Source organism: Odocoileus virginianus, chromosome 32 (assembly GCF_023699985.2).
Source record: "Odocoileus virginianus isolate 20LAN1187 ecotype Illinois chromosome 32, Ovbor_1.2, whole genome shotgun sequence".
Classification (NCBI taxonomy): domain Eukaryota; kingdom Metazoa; phylum Chordata; class Mammalia; order Artiodactyla; family Cervidae; genus Odocoileus; species Odocoileus virginianus.
The window spans coordinates 11216419-11232995 of NC_069705.1; the positions used below are offsets into that span (position 1 = coordinate 11216419).

A 16577-nucleotide genomic window follows, 5' to 3' on the forward strand; every position below is an offset into this window, starting at 1 on the left:
CATAGCAACCACACAAGTATAGGTGTATAAATAGTTAAGGATAGTAATGGAGATCCTAATTCTAAATATCGTAACTTAGCATTATTAACAGGGCGGTGCTTTTTAAAAACGAATCCATAATTAGTAACCATGAAAATCAGTGATATGTAGGACTTTTAAAATTTCCTGTTTAAGCGGTATTTACAGATAAAGATAGCAGGAATTGCCCGTAACAGTACCAAATAGGTCCCGCACTGTAACGTCGGTGGAGAGTCTAACGTCTAGTGGGTGATATGACTTCATGATTCTCGGAACCGAGTATTGGTTTCCTCATCTCGCTGCCTGTGTTTCCTTTGTACATTCACGTCTGCGCTGCCGCGTCCTAAGTCATTATCCCCAGGCCCCAGGAAATATCACCAAACCGTCACACTCCTGCAAGACTCGTTTACCGTCTCACGCACCTGAGACCTTCTATTGTTTCACATAAGTTTCCTAGGATGGGGGGGTGGGGGAGGTGGATATAGGGTAACAGAATCTCGATTCCCGCTTCCTCCGTCTCCTTCCAGCACGCGTGAGCTTGGACGAGTACCAACGCCCCCATCCCTCGAAGCGGAGGTGTGGCCGGCGAGCAGGCGAGGGCCCGGCACGTGATGGGCGGGGAGCCCTCGGGGTCGGGGAGCGGGCTGCGCCGCCTTTCCCCCCATTACCCACAAGCCTCCGGGCCCGCGGGGCGAGCAGGAAGCGGGCGTGCGGGGGCCCGAGGCCTGCCCGGAGGTGTCTGAGGAGAACTGCCGTCCGGGCCTGGCCCCAACGGGCTCCGGTCTGAGACAGCCGGGTGGGACGCGGAGCTCTTCTTTGACAGCGGTCGGGCGGGAGCCAGCCAGGGAGGCACAGACAGCTCTATCCCCTTCCCCGTCCCTCCGCCCCCGCTCATCTTTATCAACCGGGCGCCCGTCTGCAGGGGGATTTCTAAGGTCTGGGGACGGCCTAGCGGTGTCACCCCGGAGTCCCGCCGTCGGGTGACTGACAGACGCTGTTATTTCCTCAAGCATCAGGGAACACGCACGAGCACACTTTGGCCTCACAGGCCCAACCTCCACCCCGTCCTCCAGTTTTGTTTTGTTTTGTTTTTCACTCGGCCTTCGCATCGCGCCTTCCTGTCTCTCCGCCCGGATCGCCTGCGGTCTCACTTCTCGTCTAGACTCCGCCGGGCGGCTCGCGTTTCTGGCTCCCCCCTCCCACCCCCGCCCCTCCTCTCCACAGGCTGACGAGCCTCTTCCTCCTTTCGGCCCTTGGCGCCCCCAGCCCCGGACTGCATTTCCCGGCAGGAGCCGCGGCCAGCGGCCAATCAGCGGCTGAGGATTTGGCGGCGGCGGCGGCGCCCGGAGAGTCGGAGTGGGGGGGGCTTTGTGCGCGGCGGCGGCGGCGGCGGCGGCGGCGGGAGCGGGCGGCGGCAGCGGGCGGCCAGGACGGAGGCGGAGGCCGAGACCAAGGGGGACTGTCCACATTGATCGCCCGCGGAGAGGCGCGCGAGGCCGCGTCGAGCACCGAGGACCCTGCTGCCCCGGCCCGGCCGCCAGCCACGGGCTCGTCTGTGGGAGCTGCAGCTGCGCGGCGACCCCCATCCCTCCGGCTCCGCCGCCCACCCTCCCGCCCACAGCCTTCCTCCTCTCGCTGCGCGGCCGGCTCCGGCCCGGCCCGGCCGTGGCCCCCTCCTCGGTGCCGGCCGGCCATGGCAGAGGCGTCCGGCGCGGGGGAAATCTAGCCCGGGGATTTCATGAGGCCTAGCTTGGTTCCGCCTCCTCCCGCCGTGGCCCCGGCGGCTGCCCGCGCCCCAGCCCCACTCCGGGCCTCCGTGTCTCTCCTGTGATCGTACTGACACGGCCGGGGGGTTAGAATGGAACAAACTGAAGGTAAAGTGAATGCGCGCGTGTGTGTGTGAGAGAGAGAAAGAGTGTGTGAGGGTGTGTGTGTGTGTGTGTGTGTGTGTGTGTGTGTGTGTTGGAAGGGAGGACTGAGGAGGGGACGACGAGGAAGGGGCGACCTAGGAATGAGACCCAGGTCGGGAGAAAGACCTTTGCAGGAATGGAAGGACCACTGGGTGGCCCGGAGGGGCTCGAGGGGGGTGTGGAGGGATGGGGCAGGGTGGGGGTGTGGAGGGGATTGGGAGGTGGGGCTGGGGAGGTAGCGACTGGGATGAGGGATGGAGTGGCGCTGAGCTGGGAATTGGGAGTAGAGGTGGGATGGGGGCGGGGATAAAGATGGAACGGGGGAGGGGGCTGGGAGCGAGAAGAGTTGGGTTCGGAGATGGGAGACCTGGGCGGACTGTGAAATAGGCAGGTTTGGGGGTGGAGTGTGTGAACTAGAGGAGAGTCTGGGGGAAGGAGAAGGAATGTGATGGAGAGACAAGGCCCCAAGGGAGCTCTGAGGGAATGGAAGTGGAGGAAAAGGTGGATTAGGAAAAAGGGATAAGAAGTGATTGAGACAGGATGCAATTGGAAGATAGGAAATAGACTCAGGAAACCAGGAGATCCAGGATTGGGCTCGGGAAGGAAATGAAGTGAATGTTGACAAGGGGTGAGAACTACGGACCAAGCGTCAGAGTGGAAGGAAAAGCAGGGGCAGGGGGTTTGCTGGAGTGCTAGGAAGGGAAAGCCTTTTGTTCCTGTATTTGTTATTCTGTGCGTTTTCTTTCAAGGCTCGAGAATGGAGAAGCTAGTGGTTATGGTGTTGTGAAATGGAGAGGTGTGGGTTTTACTGCTTTGAGGGAGGAGGAGGTGTGTTCCTGTAATGGTAGCAAGACAGGGAGAGCCATGGCCATAATTTGATGGTTTTGGTGAGGGAGTGAAGACTATTCAGATTTAAAGGGGGCAGGGGCAGCCATGTTTGCTGCCAGGCACTGCAGTGTAAATAAATTCCTTCTTGTCTCCGACATCAGTAGGAATCTGGAAGGGGCCAGTTCAGATTTTTAACCCCCCTTCTTTCTATTCATGAACTCTTCCCATGCATCTTGGGGTCATATAAAATTATTCATAACCACCAAAGGAGGTAGTAATGTTTTCCGTCTTGTGTGTTTCGCTGCTTTCTCCCACCTCTCTTTTCCCTCTTCCTTCTGGTTGCGAACACGGCATGCTAATGAGCTGCAGTGTAAAATTTAACCCTTTTAATAAAGTTAGAAGTATTTAATACTGGGTGAAGGAATCATAACTAGTCTCTCTATTTCAAGCATGATCATGCAAAGTCTTTTAAATATTGCAAATGCATTTGTTTCTGAAGCTTCCGAGGCAGTCAACGTGTTTTTTGCAATTCTTTGAGTAAACAAGGAAATTGCCTGGGTTGTTTTACTTGGTCTTGTGCTCTTGGCAAAGCACTGTGTGGGGGGAAGAGTGGATTGGAAGGTCTCCCGTGGTAGAGTATCTACTTTCCATAGTTTGAGTCTTGGAAAATTAGAAATGTGTGTATTTTTAAGTGGTTTTTCTGATAGCTCTTGCTTATAGAGGATGGGTGTGTTAAATGTTTTCTGTTTTAAAATAAACCCTCCTCCATCCCTTCCCTTTGCTTTCATACAGTTGCTCAATACAATCTCCAAATGTCAGTTCAGCACAGTGCAGTGATCTGTGAAGTAGGCATGCAGATCTCAGAGCATCATTCAGGTGCCAGGTTTTTTTGGTGGAACCTTCAGATCACACTCTCCAGGAAAGCAACAGTAACTCTCTAATGTATTCAAATGTATCTACTTGTGTGATTTGAAAATAGTTACTATTTTAAAGGTTTAAATACTAACAAATTTAGATAAACTAAGTGGAGCCTGTTTTATTCTCATACTGAAAAGGATTAAATGTGTCAGTGACCTTTTGTTTTTGCTGTATTATTGTAATTGGGTGAATCCAAACTTTAATCCATCATATTGATATTGAAATTGTTCTCTAATACCGAATAAGGCCTGTTAAAATTTTAATATGATGGACTCAAACCAGTTGTTGTACATTTTGACTTAATCTTAGTGCATTATCCTTTCAAGTTGTTAAATAGAATTTTAAGATATATTCTTGTTCTTTTGGAAAAATTAAATATAATATTATTAGAGTGTTACTCTGGGAGAGCACTTTCAGAATAGGGGTTAGATTTACAGCTTGGAGTGTTTTTGATTTGATAATATTCAGCCTGAATTTTTAAAGAATCTTATGAGGAAAAGCTACTTTCAAAAAAACCATTCAATATGCTTTTTTGGGGGAATTTCTTTATATGGTGGTTTCATTTTTATATCTCCCGCTTGATTGACATGTTATTTTTAGTTAATTTGTAAATGAACTAACAGTGCCATACATTTTTAGGAAAATGAGAGATTGTTGTATATTAAAATAAGAAAAGATTCTTGGAAGCTTGCATTACTTAAGGAAAAATACTCCTATAAATTCAGCCTTTTGTAAAGATTCAGAATTTTGTAAAGAGAAAGGTGCCCTGCCCAGCTGCCCTGAGGATTCTGCTTCCTTGGCCAGGGAGCCATATAATGAGGAAGGCTACTCTGGATAGATGATTCTTAATTAAAATCCAGACTTTGCTCTCATTACCATGTCCATCATTAGCTCACTTGCCGCCTGTGATAGCTTTTTTTTTTTTTAACTTTAAGTTATTAGATATGTCATTTCTTAGATTGATCAGATTGAATGAGTTTTGGGTAAAGGAAATTGGTTGCCTTGAGGTTGGTCATGCTTGAATGACTTGTCAAAGTCCTCAGTCAATTGTCTGATTCTAAGTATCCAGAAACTGGGTATTCAGTTTCTGGAGTTCATAATAGTAACACTAGTAATAGCTGCTGATAGTTGTTGTCCTGTAAACATGTGCTAGGCAGAGTGACTTTTGTGGATGATTTCCTTTTATACTTCCAACAGTTGTGTAGGGTTAGTACTATTAACTCCTTTTTTACAGGTGGAGAAATTGAGCTAAATAACTAATAACACACAGATAGTAAAGAACAAAGCCGGTATATGAACCTAGGTTCTTTTCTAATTATAAAACCCGAATCAGAAGACCTTTACTTTTACTCTTTAGAAAATTCATAAAAATAATACATGTTAAGTATTTAAATTTTTTCAAATATTAAAAAAGACTAAGAGACTTTTTTAAAGTTAGCACTCCATTCTCCACAATAGCCATTTTGAGGTTTCTTGGGTGTCCTCCTAGAAAATTCCTGTACATATGTATATACATTTGTCTTAAAATACATAAAATTGGATCACACTGTTTGAATTTTGCTTTTTTTGTTTTAATAGTCTACCTGGGACATCCTTGTAAACCAGCACACATGGACCTACAGCTTTCTTTTTATTTTTCTAAAGGGTCATATAGTATTCCATTGTTTGGAATGGAACGTTAAGTTGTTAACAGGTTTTTGCTGTTACAAGTAGTATAGCAGATCCTGAATTAAGTCCCTGACAGCCTCTTTATATAGAAGAGATATAGTCCAACTGCTTTATTTTACAAGAGAAATCACTGAGACCAAAAAGTTAAGTCCAAGGCTTTGGTAACAAACCTGTTACCTGACTCTTTATCCCAGGGGTCCCCAATCTCGGAGATCTAATTCCTGATGACTGAAGTGGAACTGAAGTAGTAATAATAGAAATAAAGTGCGCAATAAATGTAATGCTCTTGAATCATCCTGAAACCATCCCCTCCACCCTGGTCTCTAGAAAAAATTATCTTTCACGAAACTGGTCCCTGGTGCCAGAAAGGTTGGGGACTGCTACTTTATACCACATCACGTTACTTCATTGTGAATGTACTTGTGCTTTCTGTCTAAGTTCAAGGTGAGGGGGAATACCCAAGGTTAGGCGTGGTTAGTATAGTGAGCGCAAGGGGCTTAACTTGCAGTGAGGTCAAGGCTCTTCCTTTTTTCCGTACTTTGTTCACCGTGCCGTACAGATAACATATACACAAAATATTTTTACATGCATAAGTGAGTCTTGCCCAGGTATCTTGAATTTTGTGTTTTGAGTAATCAAGTGGTTTTGGCAGAATTTTTCCTGTTTTAATTAAATTATCAATGACATTTAAAAAAAGAGGTCCAGCTTGGTCCTGGGAAAGAATTTGGAAAGAAGACTGAGACAGTAGTAAGTTTGTTAAATGAGCTAAAAGCACCTAATTGAAGACAAGTTTTTTTAAAAAAAAATCATAGGCACCATTGATTATTTTAAATTGTTTTTTACTATAAGAAGAAAATTCATAACCATGGATACTTATTCACTGAGTTCTTTTAGAACAAAAAAATCTGTTTTAAACACTTAAAAAATTGAAATCATTAGAGCTTTAGAAAGGTTTAGAATTTGATGTCTATCCATAAAATCTGTGTTTGATGCAATGCTGTTTTTAGTTTTACTTTAAAAAAAAAAGTCTATTATATGTTGAAAGAAGCATTTATTCATTTGTTAATAAACAACATATCCAGCATTTGAGTTTTTAAATGAATGGTGAGTTTTACTTGTGCAGGCTAATCTTTTAATAAATAAAATACACATATATTTAAGCAATTGATTATACTATGACTACCTAACACTATTTAAAAGATGCAGAGGGTTTTTGTTTTGTTTTTATTGTTGACCTTAGTAAGGACTTAATAAGTATTTTTAAACACTTTTGTGTTATATTGTGCTCATACAGGGTAACATGACAATAAGGGAAAAGGCATATTTAAAATTTTGTGATTTAGAGAATGTTCAATTTTTACTAAATGGATGTGTGTACTTCTAAGGCATATCTGCCTGTTGACAGATTTTGAATTTGAAAAGCTCTTTGATAAATGGTTCTTGGCTTATTTTTAAATTTTATCAATAGATGTGAATCTGTGTTATCACTGAGTGATCTACAATGAGAGCTCTTTCTACTAGGTTCCCTTTTTCATCTAGGTTTAGAATTATATTGAAAGGAAAGTGAGTAGGAAAATGAAAAAAAAATTTACTTTCATATAGTTTCCATTTTAACGATGTATTAGTATGAATATTACGGTCTAATGATCCTTTGCTTTTACATGACACCTTCTGAGATATTTGATAGAATTGTTGTTGTTTAGTCACTCAGTTGTGTCCCACTCTTTTTTGACCCCAGCGACTGTAGCCTGCCAGACTTCTCTGCCCAAGGGATTCTCCAGGCAAGAATACTGGAGTGGGTTGCCATTTCCTCATCCAGGAGATCTTCTTGACCCAAGGATCAAACCCGCATCTCCACAGTCTACTGCATTGCAGGTGGATTCTTTACCTCTGAGCCACTAGGGAAGCCTGTTTGATAGAATTCCAGCACAGTAACGGTGTGTGTGTGAAGTTGGAAAGCCCAAGGATTATTTAACTCAATTTAAATAAGTAGATATTTTAAATTAAAAAAATATGTGGCTTCCTCAGATTTTGTGGGTGAAACAAAATTTAGTTTATCAAATTTATTTGCGATAATGAAGATTAGGAAGTCTCATGTGCAGGCTTGCCTACTGGCATTTTGGCCTTAGGCAAGATGGTATTGTGTCTGGTGAGTCTTGTGTTACTGTGGAGTCATAAGAAAGCTATACATAAAAAACAAACAAAACCTTAAAAGCCCTTTTTAAAGACTTTTTAAGTTGTAAAATGTGACATATATATATCAAAAGCATAAAACCTAAATGTACAGTATAAACAGGTAATTAGAAAGTGGACATCATGGAGTCATCTCCCAGGTAATAAGTCCTTTAAGAAAAGCTGCAAAGACAGCGCCATCGGTTTAAGTGATAGATATTGCTGTAGTGGTAGTTGGTCTTGAGGGATAATGATGTGCTGAAAACTAAGCGGAAAAATGAATAACCAAGAGCAGAGGGGTCAACACTCAGTAAAAACTGAATCACCAGTTTTTGTTGTTATCAAAAGTGTTACCTAGACAATTAAAAAAAAAAGTTTCCTAACATTTGGTGTAGTCATTTAGTGATTTGAAATCTTGGTGCTTTACTAATGAATGTGGAAAAAAATAATTCTGAATCCTACAACAATCATGCTGTGTTACACAAAGTTGTTTCTTCAGAGTTCGTCTCCGTTACACTTTTTGGTCAGATTCAGTGACTACTGGTTTTAGATTTATGTGCAAACACTAAAACAATGGCTTTTGCTTTGAAAATGTCAGATTTGCCTATATCAATAATCTCGTAACTTATGTATCTTATTTACAAAAACTAGTTTGACTCTCTTGCTTTCACATTAATGTAACCATGAGGATGAGTATTAACCTGAGAGGCAATCAGCAGTGGCAGTCTGTGTTGACTCTTCATCCGTGGTGCATCTTGAGTTTTACCCTCACTGCATCTTGGCTAGGTGAACCAAATTTCTTTCTTCTTCTTTTTTTTTTTTTTATTTTTTTGAGGCTAATTACTTTACATCATTGCAGTAGTTTTTGTCATACATTGAAATGAATTAGCCATGGAGTTACATGTGTTCCCCATCCCGGTCCCCCCTCCCACCTCCCTCTCCACCCGATCCCTCTGGGTCTTCCCAGTGCACCAGGCCCAAGCACTTGTCTCCTGCACCCAACCTGGGCTGGTGATCTGTTTCACCCTAGATAATATACATGTTTCAATGCTGTTCTCTTGAAACATCCCACCCTCGCCTCCTCCCACAGAGTCTAAAAGTCAAATTTCTTTCTTAACTGGAGAAACCTATTTTAATATGCTCCCCTCGATTTCTAGACCATTTTTCTTATAGATATGAAAAGGTTAATGTTGGCTTTGGGGATTTTTTTTTTTTTTTTAAGGTATTTACTTATTTGGCTGCACCAGGTCTTAGTTGCATCATGTAGGATCTAGTTCCCTGACCAGGGATCGAACCTGGCCTCCTGCATTGGGAGTGCAGAGTCTTATCCACTGGACCGGGACGTCTCTGAAGGATTTTGGTAGCAGAAAAAAGTTGAATTTTTTTCCTCTCTGACTACCTGATGAACACAGTCTGTTTGAGTAAAATTCTCCAACGTGGACTTTGTGAAGGTCATTTTTATAAATCACAAGAGACATCTGCATACATAAATTAAAGCCTTTTTCTGGCTTTTGTAATTTTGTTACTTTAGGCCCTCTGTGTTTCTCATGATCTCTTCAGGATCCAAATACATCAGAATATGGTATTTCATGTTTGATAGTGGTAAGAAGCTTTTTGTTATGCTTTAACTAGAATTCCAATAGAATGTTGTTCTTTTTTATGTTGGGTGAACGTTAAATACATGCCTAGCTAATTTTTCTTCCTACAAGAATGAGAAAAGTTTATTTTAAATCTTGAAATGAGCATATATGTTGAGTTTTCCTAGATATGGAAACAAACATAATTTGACATGATAGTTTTTAAACTTAAATTAGGTAATTTGGCTTTGTGTTTTAAGTAGGGTTAATATGCTTTTGGTCATCTCATGTTTTCTATGTTATCACCTGTACATGTAAGCCTTGATCATTATAATTTATTGTGTGATGGAATTAGGGTATTGAGGTTAAGGCATTAATTAATTAGACCTTTATGCCTATAGGTCTAAACAGGTAGCATCCCAAAGAAATGCTGATAGCCCTAATAGTTTTTAATTTTTAATGGAAAATTGTCCTTTCCAAAGTGGCTGCTAGTTTAAAAACATTTATTATGTTTAAATTATGTTAAGTCTTGTTTATTATAGAGAAATTGAAAACTGCAGTAAGATATAAAGAAAATTATAATCCCCTGAAATCTTACCAACTGGAAATAGCTGTAGTTAACATTTTGTTCTGTATCCTTTCAGTGTCTTTCCTATGCATATATTTTTTTAACAAATTGTAACAGTGCAAAATATTATTTTATAAGCTGCTTTATTGTGAAATAAATTTTCTTGAGAATGTGATTTTTTTAATTTGATATGTAATTTCATTGTATGTGTGTGGCATATCTGTTTATCATTATTCTATTGATGGTATTTTAGGCAGTTTGCAGTTTTTAGATATTGTAATTTGATGGACATTCTTACGTATTTAAAAATTATATCACTGTGATGATTTCATTACAATAAATGTAGAATTAAAGTTTTTTTAAATAACATTTTTTGTTGAAAAATAATTCACATACTATACAATTCAGCCATTTAAAATGTACAGTGTAATGGTTTTTAGTATATTCACAGAATTGTTCAGCTGTCACCACAGTCGATTTTAGAACATTTCCAGCAAGGTTTGAACAAATTTAAACTCCCAGCAATATCATACAGGCTTTGTTTTTTTAAAATTGCATTTATTTGTGGTTTTTAAAAGCATAGTATAAGTATACAAGGACACAACAGCTTGTATGGTAGTTTTTTCCTTTATAATTCCTAGAATTTATTTTTGAAAATTTTTATTTCCAGCTTTATTAAAATATAACTGATGCATACTTTTTATCTGTGTATGGAGTGAGTTAAAACTCACCTATGAAACCAAGATGCTCATATTTCCTATGTTAAGAGAACATGACATAAAGTATGTGGTAGATTTTTTAAGTTATAAAATCATCTTTCTGTTCAGTCAAGATGCCTTTAATGAGACAATGTTGTATATGGTTTAAAAATACCTTTCTTTTCATTATTTAGAACAACCTTTTTTAGAAACTGTGTATGGAAAGTATGCTATACCTATATAATCAACTGAGGCAAACTTATCATCATATAAAAAGTATGGCTTTGATTTTATTGAGAGACTTGCTTTGCTCTGACTGACCTTCACCCTGAAAGTTGTTCTGTTTGCTTTGAACCATTTAACAAAACATCCTTTTTTTTTTTTTTTTAAACTTAGTGGGCAGTGGAGTATGGGGCCAGAGTCGAGGAGAGCTCAGTTCTTCTCCCCACCGTGCCTCTACCACTGGGGCTGAGTGTTTCCTTACCTCTAAAGTGGGGAGGAAAAAATAACCACTTGTTGAAATTATAGGGATCCAAACTAGAAGTGCTAGAGCGTACCTAGAACTAGACCCGGCACGTAGCTGATAATAAATGGTTTTTTTAATATAAGAAAAATAACATGCAAAATGAACTAGTCTTTAGTCAGATGTTTCATGGATGAAGATGTGAACTTAGTTGGCCTAAATGCACTTCCATAGATGTTGAAGGTTGAATGGTAATTAGTGCTTGAGCCGATCTTTGCATGGGTTATATGGTTGTTTCTCAGTTGGTAAAGAGAATTCATGCTGGTGCAAGTCTAAACATGAAGTTAACTTTCCAGTCAAAATTTACTTCCACTGTTGTAGCTTGATGGCTATAGCTTCACCAACGCTTCATGTTCTGATGAAGTAAATAAGTGACAATGTAAAATTTGAATATATGGTATAAAGTCCCTTATGTTTTCTTCATTTTTGTTTTAAAGGTGAAATGTTGAATGCAACTGAACCAAATGAAAAAAACACTGGTCTTTATAGGAAAGATAAACTTAGTACATTATCATTTTAGATGTTATGATAAATTGCTTAGTACTTTAAAAACTACATATCATTTCTGTGATACATTGCCTTGCTATGGTAAAAGAAAGTAAAATTTGAACAATCTCAAACCAATTTACTATAATTAAAAATTTTGCCAGGGAAAGAGGAAGGAAACTATGTGGATGAACTTGTTAGTTTACTAGACTTCATAGTAGGTGGAACAAGATGACGGATGTAAGTCACATAGTTTGTCATAATTTTCACTGTGAGCTAGTCTCCTTGACGTAAGGGATTGGAAAACAATTTAATGTGAATTTTCTTTCAGTGGTTGCCATATCTGTTGTTGCCCAATGTGGTCAAGAACAAAGGGAGGATGGCGAGGTTAAACCAAATAGATAAGGGAAATTGGGTGTTTTGTATTGGTGCAAGGAAGTTCAGTAGTAATGTGGTTTAGTCAGGAAAAAATAAGAACTACAAAGCAACCTAAAATGTTGTGTAACTTAATGGAATGGTAACTTAATAGTCAAGTGAAAATTGTATGACTGTATTTAGTGACAGGGCTCCCGGTTAAATGAAATTATAGAGTGGGGTTTTGGGGGTTTGTTTGTTTTTGTATTTCGTTCACTAATTGTGTTTAATTTCACATAGGTCACTCCCTTATGCAGGATATTTTAATGTCCTTGACCATCATCTTCTCTTAACATATTTTTAGTGGAAAATTATTAAGTAAAAATTCTAGAATATATTTGAGATGATGACACAAGTTAAACAGATTACAGAGTAGTTATGTTTATAACAATAATGTTTTAAAAATAGTGTTGCTGCATGGGACTCTGCCCAGTGTTCTGTAGCAGCTTGGGTGGAACAGGAGCTTGGGAGAGAGTGGATATATGTATGTGTATGGCTGAGTCCTTTCACACTTCACCTGAAGCTGTCACAGCATTGTTTGTTAATCTGCTAACCCTACTACAAAATCGAAAGTTTAAAAAAAAAAAACAGTGTTGCTCTATTACTAGTGGTATACACTCAGAAAAATTAAAATTGATCAAAAGTGCCACTTCTGTAACACACTTTGAATTTTGTAGAAAGAAATATGGTGATCATGCTTTACCCTTAAAATCTTAATTTTGTAAATAGGTATTGATTGTGAATTCAATTTAATAGTTAGTTATTACAAATAATTAACGCCTTTAAATAATGTCAATAGGGTAGGTAAGACAATAAAGTTAATTTTTAAAATCATATATGTTCTTGTCAGCATGCATATCCAAACCATACATTTATGTGTTGGTGACTGGGAGGAATCATAGTTTGTTTTCCCCTTGTTTGGGGTCATTTCGGGTGGTCTGGATCACCTCATTTAACCTTTACTATGGGCTGTAAACAGAAGTCCTAATATGTTGTATGTCTTCAGAATTCATGAAGCCAAGCCAGAGAGGTAGAATCACAACGAAAACTGAAGGCTCACGACTTCAAGGCCAAAGTCAGAGCACATTTTCCCTGTCCCTGATTTATCTTACCTTATTCTGGCATGCAGGTCTGACTGCTCAATTTTCTTGTATGTGATTTCTGTCTAGCTTTGCAGTATTGTTCACCAATTTCTTGAAAAAAATGTATTATCATCCTTATTTTTAATAAGCTTTTTTTAGGATGTTTGTGTTTGGGTCAAATTTGAGAAATGATTTACATCCGCACTGACCAATAGAATTTTCTGCAGAGATGGAAATACACTGTCTCTGGCTGTCCAGTATAGTAGCCACTCACCACTGTGGATTTTGAGCACTTGAAATGTGGCTAGTGTACTTGAGAACTAAATTTTAAATTTTATTTAACTCTACCTTGTTTAAAATTAATCACACATGAATAGCACAGATTTAGATATTCTTGAAGGAAAGGAATTAAGTAGAAGTGGACATTTTCACATTTTTTGCCCTTGTGGTTATGGTATATTGTGTTTTTGTGGGGTTGGGATTTTAAAATCTCATTTTTTCAAATGCTCATTATTTTAGATAGTAAATAAATCCATTCACAGAAAACGGCTTAGTTATTTGTTTATTATTTTAAACCATACAAATTTTAAATATTTAAAAATTTTAAGTAAAACAATTTAAAATATAAAAGTCTTTTAGAAAACTTTTGATTGTTGCAGTTATAAACAGACTGTGTACAACTGATCAACAATATGGTTTTGTTTCAGTAATTTTTTGGTGTCATTATGGTTAAATAATATTGAAATCGTAAACTTCTCATATTACGTGGAATAACTGACTATAAACTGTTATTTAAATCTTTTTATTGTAGCCTCGGAAGCCTTTGAGACAAAGAGAACTTGAAAGAAAATAAAAGATATGGCTGGTAATCACTTCTTCACATGTCTTCCTCCAGTCTTTCTATATGACTAATTACTGGTTTGGATTCTACTAATCCTTTTGATAACAATCCAGGAGTTACTGTATCCTGCAGTCCCTGTATCCTGTTTTATAGTATTGATAGCCTATCATCATCTGACATTTTCATGCTGCTTTAAGCTCTATGAGGCCAGGATCATATTTTCTTTGATTTCCCAGGACCTGGAACAGGGCCTGGTACATAGTTGATGTTCAGTAATGAACCATGTCACAAACAAAAGGAGAAAAAGACTTTGTGCGGAATTAGATATATTAATATATCTGGAAGAAGCAGCCACTTAGAGTCTGGGAATAGGCAGGGTGAGGCTCAGCTTTTGATTCTGTTGGTGGTGTTGGCGTGAGCAATTTATGGGATTCATTTAGAATGATTTTGTATAGAAGCATTTCTCTGGGAACTCTTATTTTAAAAACAAACTTTTGTCCAGGCATACACATATGTACTGAATAAATCGTCTGCACACAAAACATCATACAGTTGACAAAATGGAAAAACAAGTGAGAAAATATTTCCATGGTCGGTTTTTGAGTATTCAGCCTTATTTCCTAACCTCTTAGAGATTAAGGGATTTACTCGAAGTCACTTACTTGTTTGCCGTTGGTCGAAACAGAGAGAGCTGCCAAACTCTGGTTTTCCAGTGTGGTGTTTTGACTTATCATCTTTGAATGGACATCACTGTGCAGCAGACATGGGTACTTTACCTGATAAAAGCACTGTTTGATAGTGGTTTGAGTTATCTGTGGGTAGTCAGAGATCAAATGTCTCTTCCAGTAAATTGGGTGATTTAAGTTCTGATCTTTAAATGCCAGCATGGTAAGTGTGAAAAGGATGCTCTTTTTACTAATCTGTTCCTTACATAGGTTTAAATAGTTAATGTTTTGAAATGTGAATGAAAGTCTTTTTATTTAGGCAACATATACATTATTCACCTTTACCAAATAAACTTCCAGTGAGAGGTTGTTCATTAGACAAAATGTTGGCCTGGTAGAGTTCTTTTGGATGGCTTCGAGGGGGCTTTTCTTTATTAACTGTGGCTATTATATGTTGAACAGACATTTAAAAAATGGCTCTTACCGTAGTGCTGTCTTTACTACTGCAAGTTTTCTCCATACCCATCACATAATCTTGTGAAAATCAACCACAAATTCCAGTGTGGCCCAGAGATTTTGGTTGTCTGAAATTGAAAGATACTGTATTTTAGTACTGAAAGGATCCATAGCATTATCATGTTATGCATGATGATAGCTTTACTGCCTTTTTGTTGTTTGTGTCACGTCTCTGACCAGCACGAAAGTGAAATCCAGAGCATAGACAACAGCAGTGATTGTGGCAACAAAATGGGAAGACATCCTTTCCTTCCCTTCTGCATTGTGAAAGGTGGCAGCAACACCTTCTTAGCAATTAAAATCTAATGGCTTCTCCTAGCTGTCTAGGGGCAGGTTGTAGGTCCCATTACCATCTTTGTATCCATAGATAGGACTGTTCATGTTGTGGTGGGCTAAAACCTTTGCCAGTGACATTTCTGTTTCGTGTTCCCCAAATCTTAGGTTAAGGAATCTATGGGAATTTTGCTCCTCCCCGCATATTTTGTAGTTCAGTTCAGTTCAGTCCAGTTCAGTCGCTCAGTCATGTCTGACTCTTTGTGACCCCATGAATCGCAGCACGCCAGGCCTCCCTGTCCATCACCAGCTCCCGGAGTTTACTCAAACACATGCCTGTCGAGTTGGTGATGCCATCCAGCCATCTCATCCTCTGTTGTCCCCTTCTCCTCCTGCCCCCAATCCCTCCCAGCATCAGGGTCTTTTCCAATGAGTCAACTCTTCGCATGAGGTGGCCAGAGTACTGGAGTTTCAGCTTCAGCATCAGTCCTTTCAGTGAACACCCAGGACTGATCTCCTTTAGGATGGGCTGGTTGGATCTCCTTGCAGTCCAAGGGACTCTCAAGAGTCTTCTCCAACACCATAGTTCAAAAGCATGAATTTTTCGGCACTCAGCTTTCTTCACAGCCCAACTCTTACATCCATACATGACCACTGGAAAAACCATAGCCTTGACCAGACAGACGGACATTTGTTGGCTAAGTAATGTCTCTGCTTTTTAATATGCTATCCAGGTTGGTCATAACTTTCCTTCCAAGGAGTAAGCGTCTTTTAATTTCATGGCTGCATTCACCATCTGCAGTGATTTTGGAGCCCAAAAAAATGTCTGACACTGTTTCCACTGTCTCCCCATCTATTTCCCATGAAGTGATGGGACCAGATGCCATGATCTTAGTTTTCTGAATGTTAGGCTTTAGGCCAACTTTTTCACTCTCTTCTTTCACTTTCATCAAGAGGCTTTTTAGTTCCTCTTCACTTTCTGCCATAAGGGTGGTGTCATCTACATATTTGAGGTTATTGATATTTCTCCTGGCAATCTTCATTCCAGCTAGTGCTTCTTCCAGCCCAGCGTTTCTCATGATGTACTCTGCATATAAGTTAAATAAGCAGGGTGACAATATACAGCTTTGACGTACTCCTTTTCCTATTTGGAACCAGTCTGTTGTTCCATGTCCAGTTCTAACTGTTGCTTCCTGATCTGCATACAGGTTTCTCAAGAGGCAGGTCAGGTGGTCTGGTATTCCCATCTCTTTCAGAATTTTCCACAGTTTATTGTGATCCACACAGTCGAAGGCTTTTGCGTAGTCAATAAAGCAGAAATAGATGTTTTTCTGTATATTTTGTAGTAGAACTAATAAAGACAAAGGGAGTGTTTAGAAATGCTGTCAGAGAAGACACTGCATTAGTTTCCTCTTGACTC

General features: G+C 39.7%; 1 protein-coding gene across 6 annotated transcripts in view; it reads left to right on the forward strand.

The window, feature by feature from the left end:
* Positions 1 to 1799: 1799 nt before the first annotated feature.
* NSD3 (nuclear receptor binding SET domain protein 3) overlaps positions 1800 to 16577 on the forward strand; it is a 104783-nt gene continuing 90005 nt past the window's right edge. For 4 of the 6 annotated variants that reach the window (XM_020876344.2, XM_020876348.2, XM_020876350.2 and 1 more), the window contains exon 1: positions 1802 to 1892. The gene's annotated coding sequence lies outside the window, so the exon portion shown is untranslated. Of the gene's footprint in view, positions 1893 to 7080; positions 7218 to 13673; positions 13728 to 16577 lie in introns of all 6 variants that reach the window. The other 2 variants (XM_070459887.1, XM_070459888.1) reach the window with 2 other exon arrangements.